The sequence below is a fragment of the Anas acuta genome, chromosome 5 (genome assembly GCF_963932015.1).
Source record: "Anas acuta chromosome 5, bAnaAcu1.1, whole genome shotgun sequence".
Classification (NCBI taxonomy): Eukaryota; Metazoa; Chordata; class Aves; order Anseriformes; family Anatidae; genus Anas; species Anas acuta.
Window position 1 is genome coordinate 1,062,025 of NC_088983.1, and position 17,022 is coordinate 1,079,046.

At 51.1% G+C, this 17,022-nt stretch overlaps 3 long non-coding RNA genes across 4 annotated transcripts; 1 reads left to right on the forward strand and 2 right to left on the reverse strand.

The window, feature by feature from the left end:
* Nucleotides 1-676: 676 nt before the first annotated feature.
* LOC137858132 (uncharacterized) lies at nucleotides 677-3,508 on the reverse strand. 2 transcript variants are annotated; one of them, XR_011097508.1, is made up of 4 exons: nucleotides 3,439-3,508; nucleotides 2,423-2,600; nucleotides 1,852-2,093; nucleotides 677-781 (listed from the first exon to the last, which is right to left on the reverse strand). It is a non-coding gene; the product is annotated as an uncharacterized lncRNA (long non-coding RNA). The 2 variants fall into 2 exon arrangements; XR_011097507.1 differs by lacking the exon at nucleotides 3,439-3,508 and adding an exon at nucleotides 3,012-3,379.
* An 88-nt stretch (nucleotides 3,509-3,596) lies between these two features.
* LOC137856609 (uncharacterized) lies at nucleotides 3,597-5,784 on the forward strand. The gene is made up of 2 exons (XR_011096625.1): nucleotides 3,597-3,725; nucleotides 5,628-5,784. It is a non-coding gene; the product is annotated as an uncharacterized lncRNA (long non-coding RNA).
* Nucleotides 5,785-15,216: 9,432 nt separating this feature from the next.
* On the reverse strand, nucleotides 15,217-16,907 carry LOC137858133 (uncharacterized). The gene is made up of 2 exons (XR_011097509.1): nucleotides 16,730-16,907; nucleotides 15,217-15,398 (listed from the first exon to the last, which is right to left on the reverse strand). It is a non-coding gene; the product is annotated as an uncharacterized lncRNA (long non-coding RNA).
* Between the last annotated feature and the right edge of the window lie 115 nt (nucleotides 16,908-17,022).

Sequence of the window (17,022 nt, forward strand, 5' to 3'; positions counted from 1 at the left end):
GCAGCAGTATCACCCCACCACGATCATGCCCCCTCCTTCACGATGGTAACAAGTTTATATTCACACACTGGGACTTGGCATAATTTGCATTAGTTCAAATGAAAGAGCTGCATTTAGCACCATATTTTCAATCAACTCACATGAAAGTCAGAGTGGCAGATAAGAGTGAAGGAGAAATTAACTGTAGAAAAGGGGCTTTTTAGTCTGCAGAGGTTGAGTACAAAGCAGGAGAAGGGCATGTTGAAATCCTTTTACAGGAGAATGAAAGTGTTTGCTCTGTTCTTCCAAGCCCTCAGCATGGTAAATTCTAAAAGTAGCACACCAGCAAAAGGGAGAGAGATTAATGGCTATTGTTTCATACAACTGGGTAATCAGGAAGGAAATAACTCAGCCCTAGTAGCTAAATTTAATTTAAGGATATACAAATCTACGCTTAATGGTACACTGGCAAATATATTGCATGATTAAATAAGAGATCTGATGTCAGGAAAGAAACGTGTGCCGACTCCAGCAGTGGGAAAGGTGCTGGTGGAGGAGGACGCCTGTCCTCATGTGGCGTGGCTGCAGCGCCAGGCGAGCGGCACGGAGCCAGGCGGTGAATGGTCCTCAGCTCCAGGGACGTGTGGGGCAGGAGGACGGAAGCGGCCCCACACCCTTCTGGGGGGGTGCACAGACTGCAGGTGGAGGGCTGGCCTCTCCAGCTCCTCTCTGGGGAAAAAAAAGATGGATTCGGAGTCAGAGAATGTTGACAAATGTGCTGAGTCAAGCCTGCCTCAGAAACCTGGAGAAAAAGAAAAAAGATGGAGCGTGCACGAGGCAGATTTTGCCCTTGCAGTAAATTTGTCAGTAAAATGCCAGTGGCCGTGGTACTGGCAGAGGAGAAGCATCATTGTCCCTGGGAAGAAGCCTCAGCGCACAGCATCCCATGTGAATGCAAGGCCATGATGCCCTACACCTGTGCAGCCACTAGCAGGGGATGCACCCAGGCCCTGCTCCGATTCATTAGAGCTAATCAAGGTGTGCAAAGTCCTGTACTAACGGGCTGCAGCAGTTGGTGCACGCTGCTCCCATGTGGGCTGAGCACAAACCACCCCTGCGGCTGCACAGGGCTGAGCCAGGCAGAGGGAGGCTGGCTCCAGCAGCAGGGCAGGGACAGTCCATGGAGCAGCTGTGGATACTTTCAAGGAATAACAAACCACTTCTGTGCAAGTATTCACCTAACAGCTCTAAACCTGGCAGAGCAAACTGCTGCCTGCCCCCTCCCAAACACAGGGCTGGCAGGAGCAGAGCCTTATTTCGGTGCCTGCAGGGGCACTGATGGGTGCTGGGCGAGGAAGCAGCTTCTAGGACCCATGCAGCCATCCCAGGATTTCGCCTCCCCTGCATTCCCCCACCCTAAACAGTAAAGAGAAAGCAGTAGAGAAAACAGGCTGGTGAACCTGTGGGGGACAGTGCCTTTAGGGAAATAACCCGGCATTAGCAGGGCTGCAGGGGCAGACTTAGCACATCCCCTGTTCAAAGTCTTCCCAGTGGCACCAGCACCGCCGCTCTGGGAACGCAGTGATGGGGAGGAGGTGATTCCCTGCCATGGGCTCGGTGCTTGGGCTGAGGGGAGGGATGCAGCCTGGCACAGCCCCGGCAGTGCCTGACGAGGGATGCGGGTACTGGTGCTGTCTCTTGGATTTAGCATCTGCGCAGGCAGCAGACGAGCGATGTGATGACAGCTGCTTCCCCCAAACACGGCTCTCTGACGGGTGCCTTGATCTGTAACATTTGATCTCATCACAGCACCAAGCCCCTCAGCCCTTACGGCTCTTTGATCATTCTCTTCATGAATTTTTGCCTTCCTACCATCCAAGGTGCCCACGCTGACAAGGGCATCCTTTGGAAGACGAGGACAACAATCATACTTTGTTTTCAGTCTCCGTGGTGCACTTTGCAGTGTCCGGCCTGCCGGTGGCTCTGCAGCTGGCTGTGGTGCCTCCCGCACAAGCTCCCGACCATGGAGCTGCTGCTGCTGGTGCTGCAGTGAGAGCTGTGAGCACAGCCCTGGAGAGCTCTCAGCAGTGCCGGCCCATTGCCTGCTCCTGCACCTGCAGCTTACGTGAACCAAAAAAAAAAAAAAAGGGAAGCAGAAGGGATCAAGAAAAGGCCGTGGGGGCTGGAGGGAGCGGTGCTGCCCACCAGGCGCTCCGAGCACTGGCACCCTGAGCCCACCACTCCCAGCAGGGTCCCCTCCCAGCACCTGAACCTGAGCTGAGCAGCAATGCTGTGCCAACACGCTCAGCACCAGCACACAGCCGTGGGTGCTGCTGCTTGGAGCAGCACAGAGCAGGGCAGAAAGCACAGCCTGCCGGGGCTGCAGAGAGGACAGGACATGCAGCAGGTGCCAAATCCCTGCCTTTTGTTTTTACATCCCCACCTCCTGACGTGGTGCACAGAGCTGCAGGCTCCCAGCCACAGCAGCTCACTGCTGGGTATCGCCCTGAGGAAAGGAGGGGCTGCTCCAAGGGCACCTCTGTACGAGCGCTGTCATCCCGGTCAAGAGGCGTCGGGGTGGAGTTCAAAGCCAGAGCAGGAGCTGTGCCTGTAATCTGCCTCTGAAGCCAAAAGGACAAAATGCAAGATCAAGGGAGTAGTTAAAATGAGCAAGCTTTGATCTAATACATTAAAGAGTGGGAAAAGCTTATTTTTTTGCCAAAAAAATGTTAAATATTAGCTATTAGTAAATCTAAACTGTGAATTTTCCTGTCCAAAGAGATTCCAGTCACTTCAGAAAGCCCAGCCACCGCGCCAGCACTGCCCTGCTCCCCTGGTGGGCAAGAGAGACCCCTGCGTGCCTGGGCCAGGGCACAAGTGCACACACACACACACACACACACACACACACAAAATCGGGGCTGTGCCGGGCCGTTGGGGCAGGCAGCACTGCCATACACTGCTCTGTGTGGTCAACAGTTGTGCTTGGTGGCTGGGTCCTGTGAAGGTCCCTTTTTTTGCTGTTTCCATACCTGGTTCCCATGAATCAAACAAATGCTCCTTCCTCTGGCTGGGCAGCTGCAGGCAGGTGCTGTGAGCACTGAGCCTGGTGCGTGCCAGGGCTCCACACCACAAGGACTGCTGGCCCTGGGGTCTCCTTGCATCCCAGCACAATTTAATCACGCCTGTACGGATCACCAGGAGCCCAGGCCCTTCCCTTGGGGTAGGAAACCTCCCTTCCCCTCCTCTTGCTGCAGGAGGGGTGCCAGGGGGCTGCAGCCCAGTACCAGCGGGCATGGGGGGCAGGCTGGGATCACAGCCCAGGTCAGAGCACACACACCCAGCCCTGGGGGGCCGCGGGCAGCAGAGCCCTGCTGCAGGGCTGCATCACCTCCAGCCCCGTGCCCGCCTGGTGCCAACCTGAGCTGAATGGGAAAGCGCTCGCCACGGCTTCCTTACCCACCGACAGGGCTCCCGGAGCTTTGCACAGCTCAGATGGATACGGAGCCCTGTTTAGATAGCGGGTTTCGTGGAGCAGGTGAGTTTAATGGAAGCTTATAGGGATGTTTATCACATCACAGCTCGATGCCAGGCAAAGCAGCTGTAGCACATCAGATCAAACAGACACGGGGATTTGCGATGCGGGAGAGCCGTGAGCACAGGGAAGCACGCAGACAAGCACGGCGCAGGCAGCAGGGAGAAGAGGAAGGGATGCAGAGCAAGTATTTAATCATAAATATTTCAAGGTATGAAATTCCAAAAATCTGCCCAAGTAGGTCAGTGGCTTAGGCTGGCAGCTTTTGGGGATGCACAAGGCACACCACACGTGCTCCCCTCTGGCACTTCGCTGTGCTGATTTCCACTGGCTGCGTCAGGCAGACGTTTGTGTAAAGGAGACCGCGAGCATCTCCTGTCTGCGGGGACAGGGCTGTGCTTGGGCAGCCAGCACACACAGCTCTGGTGGCAGCCAGGGGCTCGTGGTGGGACCCGAGACCTCAAATCACAGAGGTCTGCACACACTTCTAAGGGCTGGTGTCAGAGAAGGGCTCATCCTCATGAATCCTGCTGCCCCGGAGCGTCCTGACCTTTGCTGTGGCTTGCATGGAAGCCTCTAGGTGCCTGCATTTCTGTGTGCTCCTGGACAAACCCAGGGATGGCTGCATGCCACATGGGTGGGTGTTTTGGAAGGATGCTGAGCCTCTCCCCCTCTGCCTGCCTCTTTCCCCTGAGCACCCCCGCCTGCACCTCCCTTCCTCCCCCCATCACCCCAGCCCCCTAGGGCTCTCAGGGAGGTGATGGCTCCCCTGCTATCAATACAGCACTGAGAACAGGTGCTTGCATCTGCTCTGAATTTCACTCCTGTCCAATATATAAGATTAAATGTAAAAAGTACAGTCTAGCAGTGCTGCAGCATAATTACACAAATCTGGACTATCGCATTTTAAATGCTTTGGAGGAAAAGCAAGGAGAATGGCTCTCCAGACTGCAGAAGCATCCCAGCATTATTGACTTTTAAGTAAAAATACCTCATGGCAGGCACAAATTAAAATTTTTCAAAACATGACCTCCTTCCCCAAAAGATAAAAATGAAGCCTATTTTTCATTTCCTTTTCTGTGTTAAATAACACCCCCAAATTGATGAAATAATAGCTATTGGCAGCAAATCCATACCGGAGTTATTTAGAATGCTTTTGTCAAGGGAGTTGAAGAAAGGCCATGGCACAGAGCTATGCGTTAGGCAGAAAATGTCAAAAGACTGGCCTTAAGCCCATTAAACTTTATTTTTGTAGAGTTAACTTCCAGCTTCTCATAATAAAGTGTTCCCTTGAAGTTCTTAACTTGTCTGAAAGTCTTGAGAAAAATTGAAATAAACTACAAAAAAAAAAAATCACCTTTTGCTGTCATCTCAGATGAATGCTGACCAGAAGCATACTAAAACAAACTGATGTTGTTACTTGAAAAGTAACCGAGCCTGGGAAAAAGCTAGAAGCTAGCTGTGAAAGTTGCACTTCCAATAGTCCCAAAAGTAATTTTAGAAATGAACACCACTGCGCTGGCAGGGAACCCCCCTGACTGGACGTGAATTGCAAACATAGCAGCAGATTTGCTGTTCAATAGCACGGCCGAGGTGCCTCCCAGCCTCCGGTACCAGCACAGCCACATTTGCTGTCGTCTTGTGGAGCTGAGCACAGCCCTGGTGCCATCACAAAAAGAAAGGAAGAGTAATTTAAACTTTAGCTTCCAGCCACACCGAGACCCTCTCCTTCCTGGGCACTCTGCACACGTTTCAGCTTCCTGCCCTGCAGGACAAGCAGCACCCACAGCCACCAGAACCAAGCAGAACAGCCCATACCCTGCACTGCTGCAGTCCAGGACCTGAGGATATTGCCTACAAAGCCCGACCTCTTTTCCTGTTTTCCACGTGCACTGTGTGACAGATGGCAATAATAACGCTTCTCCCAGCTCAGCTGCAGCGTTCACCTAACCAGGCAAACCCCGTTAGATAACCTACAGGGCACCCTTTCCTAAAGTAATTAAAATAGCAAAGTCATTAGCTATTCATTTTAGTCTGCAAAATACCCATCCTAAAATTAGTTACCGTTCCCAGGTGAATGTTGTAGCACTGATTAGTTTTCACCTTTCTGCAGATTCACCTTTGCTATCAGAGCCAACCACCGCGCTCCTCAATAACCTCGGGTGCCGGCTGTGGGGATTTGTGCCCTGGTGTCAGCACACGGCGTGTGGGACAAATAGCCCAGCACCGGCAGATAATTAAACACACTCTGCTTTTCCTGCAAAACCTTCTCCCACATCTCTCTCAGGGATTTGTGTGTAGGGCAGTGCTGTGCTAACCCTCTGCCGGGGAGCACCGCGGTCAGGCTGAGCCCTGCCCGTGCCTGCCAGCCCCACGGCTGCGGCTCTGGGAGGTGGCAGTGAGGCACGCTCCAGGCACGCTGCTCTGCTCTCTCGCAGGAGGCAGGGAGATGAATAAAGACCAGGCTGCCACTGCAGCAGCAGGAGAGGCGGCTGCCAGCCACACGACTTGCAGAGATGACAGAAAAGACCCGGCTGGGAGAAAGACACCGAACACACAGCTCACCCCACAGCATAAGGGAGGGTGTTGGGTGGATAATATGGGAGTAACTGGCACATTTAGATGGGAACGCTAAAATGAGTAGCACTAGCTTCTTGTCGCATCAGGAAAGAGCTGAATTTCAACTGCTTAAATTTTAATTAGATTCAACTTTTAGGGTGGTCAGTTTTAATTCACACTCTAACATTTAAACTTCATCCATCACTGAACACTGCGCTGCTGATGATGCAAAGATCTTGAAAAAATTCCCCACACGCTTGGGAAGTAGGAGTTTCCTTTTCAGTCCAGCTTAAAAAGAAATACTGGAGAGTTGGACTGGTGTCTGAGAGAGGAACTGCACGCTGCCAGGTGCAATGAGCATCATCGGGCAGAGCAGGGCTGCGGCTCGTGCTGCTGCACGTGCACGTCTCTAACTTAGGGGCTGGAAAGCCTCAGGGGAAGCACAAGGTGGTTTCTGTGAAAATAACCCGATTTCAACTATCGATGCTGAATGTGGGTTAAATGTTGCTTTTTAAAAGCTTATCTTACAATTTCTCGACCAGCTGTGAAAGGAAACCCTGCAACAGTCAGAAATATTGGTGAATTACTGCAAAGGGAAAAAAGAAACAAACCCCTCCTGTTGGCGTGGAGCGAGAGTGCCCACGTGGGGAACCCCCTCTCCCCAACACTGCATCTCGGCAGTACCCCCTGCACCATGTGGCTGTCACCAGCCACCCGATGGTGGCACCGCCGTGACCTGGTGCTGGTGTCCTGCTGCGGGACACACCTGTGTGCACTGCAACTGCTGCCCTGCTGCCCCAGGCAAAGCCTGCATTGTACCGGGAAGCACCGCAGTGCCTCTCGCCCTGCTGCCATCCTTCATCTCTGCACCATCGTGCAGTCACCTCGGGGGCAGGTAGGCTGCGAACGCAGGGATGAGAGCTGAGGAACCCAAAATGCAAAGGCTGATGTGCCAGAATTACAAATAGCACGGGGGAAAACAAAGTATGAAGTCATTCATTAACAGCAGCAGCACATCGAATGGCACAGACAAGGCTGGATGTGTTTTACGTCTGGGACCAAGGCTACAGCATTTGTTTCAGGTGGATGGCAGCCCAGGATCAAGCAGGAGAAAGACGTCAGAGAAAACAGCTTGAGATTGCTGTCAGTGATGTAAATGCATCACGAAATACTGAGTTAATCAAAGCATGTTCTATATCATTAACAATCGGTTGTGAGAACAGATTAGGAACCCAAAAACATGCAAAAATCTGCTACAAACAGTCTCCTGGCGAAAGACACATTGCACACCATCGAGCGGGGCCCTACTGGTTGTGCTTCTATTAAATATTAATGATTTAAGCAACACAAGTGAGGAAACTGTGAGTGACATCAGTGTAGGAATGATTACAAGTGCTTTGGTGGATAGGATTAGAATTCAAAGTGATCTTGATAAATTGGAAAATGGTCTGAAATCAAAGAGACAAAATTCAATAGAGACAAGTGCACATACAAATGAGAGAAAAACAAATATTCAGATACCAGAATAGGGATCGCCTGCTAGGCAGCAGAATTGAAAAAAGAAGCAACAATGACAGCTGAAAACAAACCGAACATGAGTTAATAATGTCATCCTGTCACTGAAGCAAGGCACTGGGACCCGCAGAAGCCGGCACGGTGCGTCAGATGTGCCAAGAAGTGCTGCGGCTCTCCCCAGGGCTGCTGGCACTTGGGAGCAGGCCCCCTGCATCACAGCTACATGGGGACGGCCCCGAGCCACAGGGGACGGGGCTGTGGTCGCACAGGGGTGCTGGAGCCAGCCGGGGCTGCTCAGAGCCCTGGGGCAGCGCGAGGCCAGGCGGCGAGAGGCTGGGGCAGCACCAAGGGGCCCGGGCTGGCTGCTAGGGGAAAGCTTTGATCACCTGGAAGCTGCGCGCTGGGAGAGCGTAATTAGGGAGGGGGCGGAATACCTCTCGTTTGTGAATTTTGAGACAGGCTTGACACGTTTTGGTATCTGTCAAACGTGGCTTAATTATAGCTAACCCTGCCTCAGGTGGCAGAGGACGGGCTGATCTCCTGAAGCTCGCTGCAGCATGATGCCTGCGTGCAGGCTTGCTCGCTTCCCCTTCATCGCCTGATGTCGTCTGTGTGCGTCCAGGTGGGCAAACGAAATGCAGAACAACCCTAAAATGGGTAACGATCTGAGAATCATCCCTCCCTGACACGTTTCCCCCTTGAAAACTTTTGTTTTTGAGCTCTGCCTTATGGCAACTTTTAATCCACGCTGGGGTACTTCACTGATACCTTCCAGGAGCATCTTTGTGGTACCACACCATGCCAGGCCGGGTCAAGTCAATGCATTTTGCACTGTGATCCCTGCTCAGATCAGTCGTGCAGCGTGCTGTGCTTATGTACCTGCCCGGGGGAGATAAGCTGCATCCTGCTCCTCTGCCATTTCCAGCAGCACGTGACGCTGGATGCTCGTGGCTGTGTGCCACCTGAACACCTCCTGGCCGGTGGTATCGCTGCGAGAGGCCACTGAAGGTGGCAGTCATGGGCCTGTTTGTTCACATTGTGCATAGGGAGCACCTTCCTCTTCCTCCCAGCAACGACAGACAAGGAGGGAGATGCTCTCCAGGACACCAAGAGCATCAAGAACTGACCCACAGATATCACCAGTCTGCTGTAACTGTAGGGTAATAAGTCACAGGATCACAAACAGACAATTTTCTGGGCCACATAAGCTTTTAAAATCACAGGCTGCTTGAAATAGTGCATAACTTACAGAACATTTATATTTGCTTTAAAACATCTTCAGCTGAGAAACTACCTGTTACCGTCTCTGTGAACATCCCTCACTTCAGGTTGGAGCTACTCCGCCTTTCAAATTCCCATCCCAAAGCTTATCTCATATGCAGGGCACTGGGGTGTGGGGTGGGAGCTCTGTGATATATATTTTCTTAAATTAAAAAAAAAAAAAAAAGCCACCTGTAATTTTCTACAAAAAAGCATCTCTTTGACAGAACATTTGGTTTTGGGGACTTTGCTCATTAAAAAAGCTTGAACAAATCTGAATACTGAAGTCATAGCTGAAAATGTAGATTTTCCACTTGAAGGTGGCAGATACTGCCAAAATCAAGACTAAATAAGGTCTTATTTCAGAACTGGATCTTTATAAAGTTCCCATCCATTTCTTGATAGGACTGTGAATTATTTGCACAACATGGTTTGGCCATTGCTTTCTTCTCCCCTCCTTCTGCACAGACATTATTGAAGAAAGAGGAGTGAGCACGAATCAGCCTCAGCGTGCACTTCCCCATCCTTTTGTAGCTCAATAATTTAGGCATTTTTGTCCTTCTTTCCTTTGGCTGCTGGTGGAACACGGCATAATTTTGTCACGTTAACTGAAAGGGGTTGCAGGGATCTGATGGCAGCACGAATCCACCTGGGCCCTCTCCCTTTTCACTCCTTCCCTTACGCGTGCCAGTTTTCACAGAGAATATCTGAGGACAGCAAGGCAACAGAAGCTAAAATCCGGCGTGTTTAGTGCAGTTATATGGGCCTTTAAAAATAGAAATACTGCACAGAGCTTTCCAGGTAACTGTCCTGCAGCTTAGACCCACCATAAACATGCACATTTAGCCTAAAAAAGGTGGAATGAGAAGCAAAGCTCCACGCCAGTCCCCAACTGGCCTGCTGCCTCAGCCGCGCAGGAGCCGTACATCAGCACATTTTCAAAGCCAGACCTTTTACAAGGTACTTTTTACGCACCCACCAGAGAGTACGTGAGGTTTATGGTAACTGCCCGGAATCATAGCATGCAAAGTACAAACATTTTCCTCTGGGTGAGGTATTTCTGTACTGATAGGAGGAATTCCTGGACATCCTTTCCTCTCATTTGTTCCTCATGGATTGACAACGTGAAAATAACTCATGCCTTGGGGTGGGGGTGGTGTGGGTCATCATCTGCCCATGAACAACCTCCTCCTGGGGGCTTTGCCACGCTGTGACCATTTGCAGTCATCCCAAGGGAGACACAGAACCCCTGTTGCCCCCGTCCTGCTCCCGCTCCCTTCCCACACAGCACCGTGGCCATACACAGCCCCACACCGTGATGCATCGGGGCACCCAGCCTCTTGGGGCCGGGCTCTGTGGGGCCAGGAGGGCAGCAGAGGCGTTGGATCTCCCGATCCCACAGCTTCCTGCCAGCAGGGAGGGGACGCGGAGGCAGGTGGGTGCCCGGTGGGCAGGGCAGGACGTGAGCAGCACCCAGCAGGCTGGTGGGGCTGCTCAGCATCAGCACCGCCTGGGAACACCTCATGAGCTGCCTGTGTGCTGCAGCCCCGCATGAGGCACCCCAATTAACCTGTAGGGACAGATTTTAAGTTGATGATTTGCAGTGATCATCCAGAGAACATCTACTTTAGAAAACAGGTTTCGCTGCAGCGAGGCTATATCCGAGCGAGGATAAACAAGAACAGAATTTCCTACATTCATCCTAGCGTATGCATAAAAGATATCTTCCTTCACCTTTGCAAATAGGGGACAATGGTAATTTGTTATGTGCATTAAAATTATAATAATGCTTTTTGGTACCATCAAGATTACATTAGGAAGCTCTGTGTTCCCAAAGGGAAGATTAAAGTGCAAGTCTAATAGCATGATTTGTTCTTCAGTGGAGCACTCTTGTGCAGCTTGGAACAAAATATTCCCAGCAGAAAATATCCTAAAGCGCCTGTGAGAACAGTTTCTTTGCTGCACCAGGACTGTGGGAAGGTGAAAGCTGCGTTTTCTATTTTTGTTGATGAGTTTTCTTGAACACCGGAGAAGCAAAATCCACAGGTAGGTGACCCGTCACGGCGGAAAGCTGGCGTAACTCCCTGCAGAAGCTGCACACAGCTACCATAAGAGAAATTTGACTTCGAGGTGTTGGGTTTTGGGTCCTGCCCTCCCCTGGTGCACTGCCTGCCATTGCAAAACCCTCAGAGCGAGGCAGCTGGAGCCCAAGGGGAACAAAAGCACCCCAGGACCATCAGGGAATGGTCCCAGCAAGGCTGGCAATGACTGCAGCTCCCAGTCCCTGCCCCCTGCAGCACCTGGGGGTGCTCCTTGCCAAGCGCCCTTCCAGAGTGAAGAAGGAAATCCCCGGCTGCCCCGGTGAGGAGGGCACAGAGAGACACCCAGCCCTGATCAGCTGCAAAGGCAGTGCTCGAGGCCGTGGTTAACTCGGAACCATTAACAACGGGACCGAGGAAAGACACCTCGGCTGGGGCAGCAGCATGGGGCCCGCCTGCCAGCAGCTCTCAGGAGCTGGGTGAGCTCTTCTGGAGATCCTGCTGTCCAGAGCATGACTTCACCTGTAAGCATAGGTTTAGTTTTATGGAAACCTACCTTGCTTAACTAGATCTTTGCAAATTCACTTTGAGCTCAAATAGCGCTCAGTACACAATGAAGAAACGGTGTCTGACTTTGGAGACCATAGGACTGGTGCACAGCCTTTTCTTATCACAATTTGGACACTCACAGAAAGCCAGACACAACTGATGGCACAGCACACACTGCAGCATCCAACCACAACGCACCGGCCTTCTCCATTCCTCTGAGAAGTCCACGTGCTTTGTCTAAACTCACCGATCTCTTTTCTTTCCTCCCCATCTCTCTGAATCACATTGCAAACAGATTTCCTTTTGTCTTCGAGATAATCCCAAACATCCTATGGACAACTTCTGCAGAGCCCCTCACACGTAACTCCCCTGGTTTCTGCATGGTTCTCACACACTTTCAGCTCCCAGGGCCGTGCCACTGCAAATCCTGCTTCTGGAGGCGAGACCTGCCGGGCAGCACCATCCAGGAGTCACCTCCACTGCTTCCCTCTCTCCGGCCACGTGAAGGTTTGTAGGACAGGCAGGGTTAGGCCCAACAGAGAGATCCATGCTGCGCTTGATAGCAAAGACAGCACAGCTGAAAGCCTCTCCATTTAGCACAAACCATAGCCAGCATTCAGTGGAGCTGGAGCTACCCATGGAGACCTAAACCAACACTTCCAACCAAGGTGGTAAACCTGTGTGTACCTTCTTTGAACTTAAACTCCATATATATGTGTATATATATATATATATATTTTTTTTTTTTTTTTCTGGGAGATGAATCATGCAACCTTTTGCTAAGTCTGCTGCTACGCTTCCCACCACCCCAAAACCAACACCTTGTGTTTGCTGTGAAAATCTCTAGAGGATCTGAGAAGCCAAAGAACACACAGAATTGTCATCCCAGGCTGCACGCAGTGGACTGACTGGCAAGTCCTGTGCACGTAGGTCTCATTTCCAAGATTAGTCATAGAAAACACGTAGAAAAAATGACGTGCTGTTAGGCACGCACTGCATTTCTTCTGGTTCATGGAGGAAAATGGTCTTTTGCCTGCATTCACAACTCCTTCTAGATTTTCATTAAGGGTTGCTTTCCCTGTAATGGACCACTTCCACTTTTAATCTTAATTAGCAGGAAACTAAATTCCTGCCAAGCTCTATTCTGCTTCAGTATATAGCTGAAGATGTATGGGGAATCCTGGTGCCACGCTGAAATTAATGATCTTTTCTCTCTCTGTAAAACCGTGATGGAAGGTAACAGAGAATGATAATTCCAAACACCTGACAGAGGAATGTCCCCAGATGGGCTTGAAACCCTGCCTGTGACGGAGCGGTCAACTGCTGATGCACAGCATAGCTCTTCTGGACATATTGAACGCTTTAAGCCTTTTTTATCTGCTATTAAAAGAAAGGCTTAAAAAGGCAAAGCACTGGCAGGCAGCGCAACCAGCAGAATTCGAAAGGCAGACACAGCAGCACAGAGAGAACAATTAGAGGCCCAATTAACATACAAGCAATACATCTCTTGAACAGAAGTAAGGATGCTTGCTAAAAGTGGTCTTTGACTCAGCATTTTCTCTGCTGATTTATTTTGGAGAGAAAACAAGGTGTATATATATATATATTTTTTTTTTTTTATTTTTTCTTCTTGCAGATTTGCTCAGCTATTTATACCATGTCTCGCTTGTTGGCCATTTCTCTATTACTTTGCCCATTTAAAGCATCCGTTACAAGGGCCAGGAATACACGGCTTTCATAAACAACTCCTCATGCACACGGCAGGAATTACAGAGGCACCAGCAGCAGACTGGGCTCGCGAGCTGCTCCCTCCTGCTGGCAGGAGGCAAGAAATGGATGGGGGGCTCCATGGGCTTGAGGGCTGCAAGGAGAAGCCTTGGGAGAAGCCGCCCCTCCTGCAGCTCCTGTGGTCTGCAGGGCAGGGAACTCCTGAGCCAAAGGCAAGGTTGGGGCAGCACCAAGGTGGGCTTCTGCCAGCAGGTGGGAGCTGCCTGTGTCGTGACAGCCTGCACCGCTGTGCTGCCAAGGCACAGAACCGACAGCAGTGACACAGGCAGCTCATCACCTCCACCCTGCTGCCCCGCTCACAAATATCCACCTGTCTGTATTTATTTCTGCGTGCTTAGCTCCAGTGACTGAGTACCCGAAATGCAGAGGTAATCACCTTTCATGGTTGCTGTTCTTGTGTATTTCCAAATGAAAATTGCTTTTCTTCATATCTTTATCTGCACATTGCTCAAACCATGGATTTTCTCTCATTGTCAGACCTTGATCTTGATTGGGACCCCTGGCACTACCAGAATGTAAAGTGCCCTATGTATTAGTCAGAACAACAACAGCCTAAGAATAGGTCCAAAGAAGAGAAAGAAAATAAATTAAGGAGAGCAAATAAATAAGTATAATTTAATCAAAAAGGTGACAAAGTCAATGCAATAAAATGATTATTCTCCCTACAACATATAATTAGCTCTAATCCTAACTACAAGATTTTCTTGAAACCAAGGACACAACAGGTTTAAAAATTTAGAGGAGTTTTCATATTGTTGTTTTGGCTTTGTTTGTTGGTTTTAGGAAAAAAAAAAAAATCCCAAACCACAGGAGAGCAGTTGAAAAGCAAGCAGCATTCAGGGCTGCCCCTTTTTGCTACTGCAGGGCCTTTTGCTGCAGAAGGGAATCCTCCTCGCCGCATGCATGGCAGGAGCAGCAACACCACACCTGCTCCTCTCCAGACAGCGCTGGACACGGCTGGTGCAGACGACTGCCGGAGTACTCAGGCTGCCCAGTCCCTGCCAACTAGGTGTGTTCCTCACCCAGCAAACGCCTACTCATGTGTTCATGATTAATTTTATTAAAATGCACTCAAACACAAAACCTGCATTTATGCTCGCAGAACCAAAGCAGGGTCTCTGCCCTCAGGAGGGTGCACCGAATTGTTTTTCCACCAGCCCGGCACTGGCCACTTGCACCATGGCACGAGGAGGGAAACGGCCACCAAGGCAGCCAAGCCACACAGTTCTGCCACCCTTCTGCTCCATCCCGTGGGCACCATGTCTGCCCACAGAGCTTCTCAGGCCTTCGGTGAGGGCCATCCCTGCCTAGCACAACCCAAATGTTCCTGCTGACCTCAAAGGCTTGGGTGAGGAAAAGGGTAGAAGTAACCCAAAGTGATGGCAGCCCTTCAGAGGGCAGGCCACACCAATCTTCCTCCGTGTCCCCACACCCACTGGAGGCATGAGCTGCAGCACTGCTGTCAGAAAAGCTTTCCAAAGCCTCATGAGGACAACTGGCACACCCGATACCACCGAGTCCAAGGGCTGGCAGTGGCACTGGGCTGCTCCCATCAAGGAAAGGGATCCTTGCACCCTCCAGCTGGGGAGGGGCTTTGCACAGCCGAAGGACGTGGGTCAGCGCCTGCAATTAACTGCACTGAGCTGCTCTGCAAAACATGGCATTTACACGGAATTAAAATGGATCGACCTGCAACTATTTTGTCAAGATGGATCTCATCAAGACTGGTTTGCATAAATATTCTAATCAGTGTGCTCATCCTGCCCCTCTCCTTACAGTCGGTGATAAAGTTATGCTTTTCTCAGAAAATTATTCATGATGTTTATTCATGATGCTGCTTTTCCAGGGAGCTGCGATCCTCGGAAGCGCAGCACCACGGCGAGGGCCAACCACCAGCATCCACCAGGCACAACATGGGGCTGCAGGCAGTGGAGGGATGTGATCGGGGTGGGGGGGCTGCACCAACACCGCACACCCAGCTCCGGGCACCAGACAGCGACCAGACAAAGCTCAGGGACTCCCCGGAGTGATTTGAAGCCTGCGCTGCCAGTTCTGTGCAGAGCGAGAGGCTGCAGGCACTTGACCTCCATAATTTATCCAAAGGAAGAGTAACGGCTGGTTTCATTGCAGTCTTTAGTACCACCATGGGGAGGTGATTCTGAGACCAGGCAGCTCTTCAATTTAGAAAAAAAAAAAAAAAAAGTCATAATGAGAGCCAAAGGCTGGAAGGTGAAACTAAACAAAGCCAGAGTAGGAATAAAGTTAATTAAGCAGTAAAGCAGCTCACCTAATATGGAGCAGATTGCCCATCATTTGAAGTCCTAATTAGCTGATTACCCTTCAAGCACTGTCCTGGCTGGGAGGCAGGGTTTCCCGGGGGGCTCCAGGTGGGAGCTGTGCACAGGACGTGTGCCCAGATGCTTGCCTTATGCGGGGCTGGGGATCTGCTCAGCTTCCCAGACAACAAGGGGAAATGCAGGCTAAGGATTTACAGGTGTTTACAAGCTGATTTCACAGAATCACAGGATGGCTGGGGATGGAAGGCACCTTACAGCCCCCTGCCCCCAGCCCCGGCTGCCCCCAGCCCCATCCAGCCTGGCCTTGGGCACTGCCAGGGACGGGGCAGCCACAGCTCCTGGGGCAGCCTGGGCAGGGCCTCACCGCCCGCAGAGGGAAGGATTTCTTCCAGATGTCTGATCTAAACCTACCCTTTTTAGTGTCCTTGTCCTATCCCCACACCCCCTGACACACAGTCCCTTCCCAGCCCTCCTGCAGCCCCGTCAGGCCCTGGCAGGCCGCTGTGAGCTCTCCCCGGAGCCTTCCCTTCAGGCCGAACACCCCCAGCCCCCTCAGCCTGCCTCCATAGGAGACCTAAAAAAAGTCTCGGTGCCAAAGTCACTTTTAACAGCAGATATTAGCCTTCCAAACCATTTTAGCTGGCATTCCTGAAGGAAACAACACCTAGGTGACTTTAAAAACCCTGTGGGCCTGAGGTGGGACAGCTGGGGCAGGGGGTCCCAGCACCGCAGGCAGCCTCTGTCATCGGCACAGGGATAGCAGCAGTGCTCTTTGCCAGGCACATGAAAAGAGAGCTAAATACTGCCAACTGTACAGATGTCTCGTACCAGCAGTGGTCATCTGAACTTCTCAAAATAGCACAGACAGGGAGCTGCAAACATGAAGCAGCGAAAGCTCCCAAGAGCAGCAATATTTCAGAGATGCACCTGAAAAATAATATAGTCTGGCAGCTTTTGCAGCAGGGGCTTTTTCAGACCACACCACATCCTATATTGGAGAAAAGGCAAAATAGATCCTGAAAGCTCGTGATCCAGCAGATGCTTGCCTTGTGAGCTGGTTATGTTCCAGTTCCTGTCTCCAGTAGTGGGGCAGCACTGGGTATCTCCGAGCATCCCCAGGCACACCAAGGTGTTAAGACCCTGTGGAGTAGCCCCCCCGATCAGAGGTTGAGCCACCCCAGCCCGATGTCCCATCAGTGCTTTGATACCTTACTGCGGTGCCTGATCATGGGTAGGAAAGATGTTGGACATCAAACAGGAAAATGGGAGCCATGGGTGCCACAGTCACATATTGCTGATTTTGCTGCCACACCAAAAGCTGCTGAGAGAAGGAAAAACAAAGAAAAAATTCAATGTGGCAAGACACAGGGAAGGAGGCACGTTTTACTGAGCAAAACACAGGGGAAATGCCATGAGGCAGCAGAACAAAAGGAAAGGGGAAGTGCTCCCACACAAAGCAGAGGAGACTTCCTAACCTGTTAGCTGTGAGGAGTTATTGGTA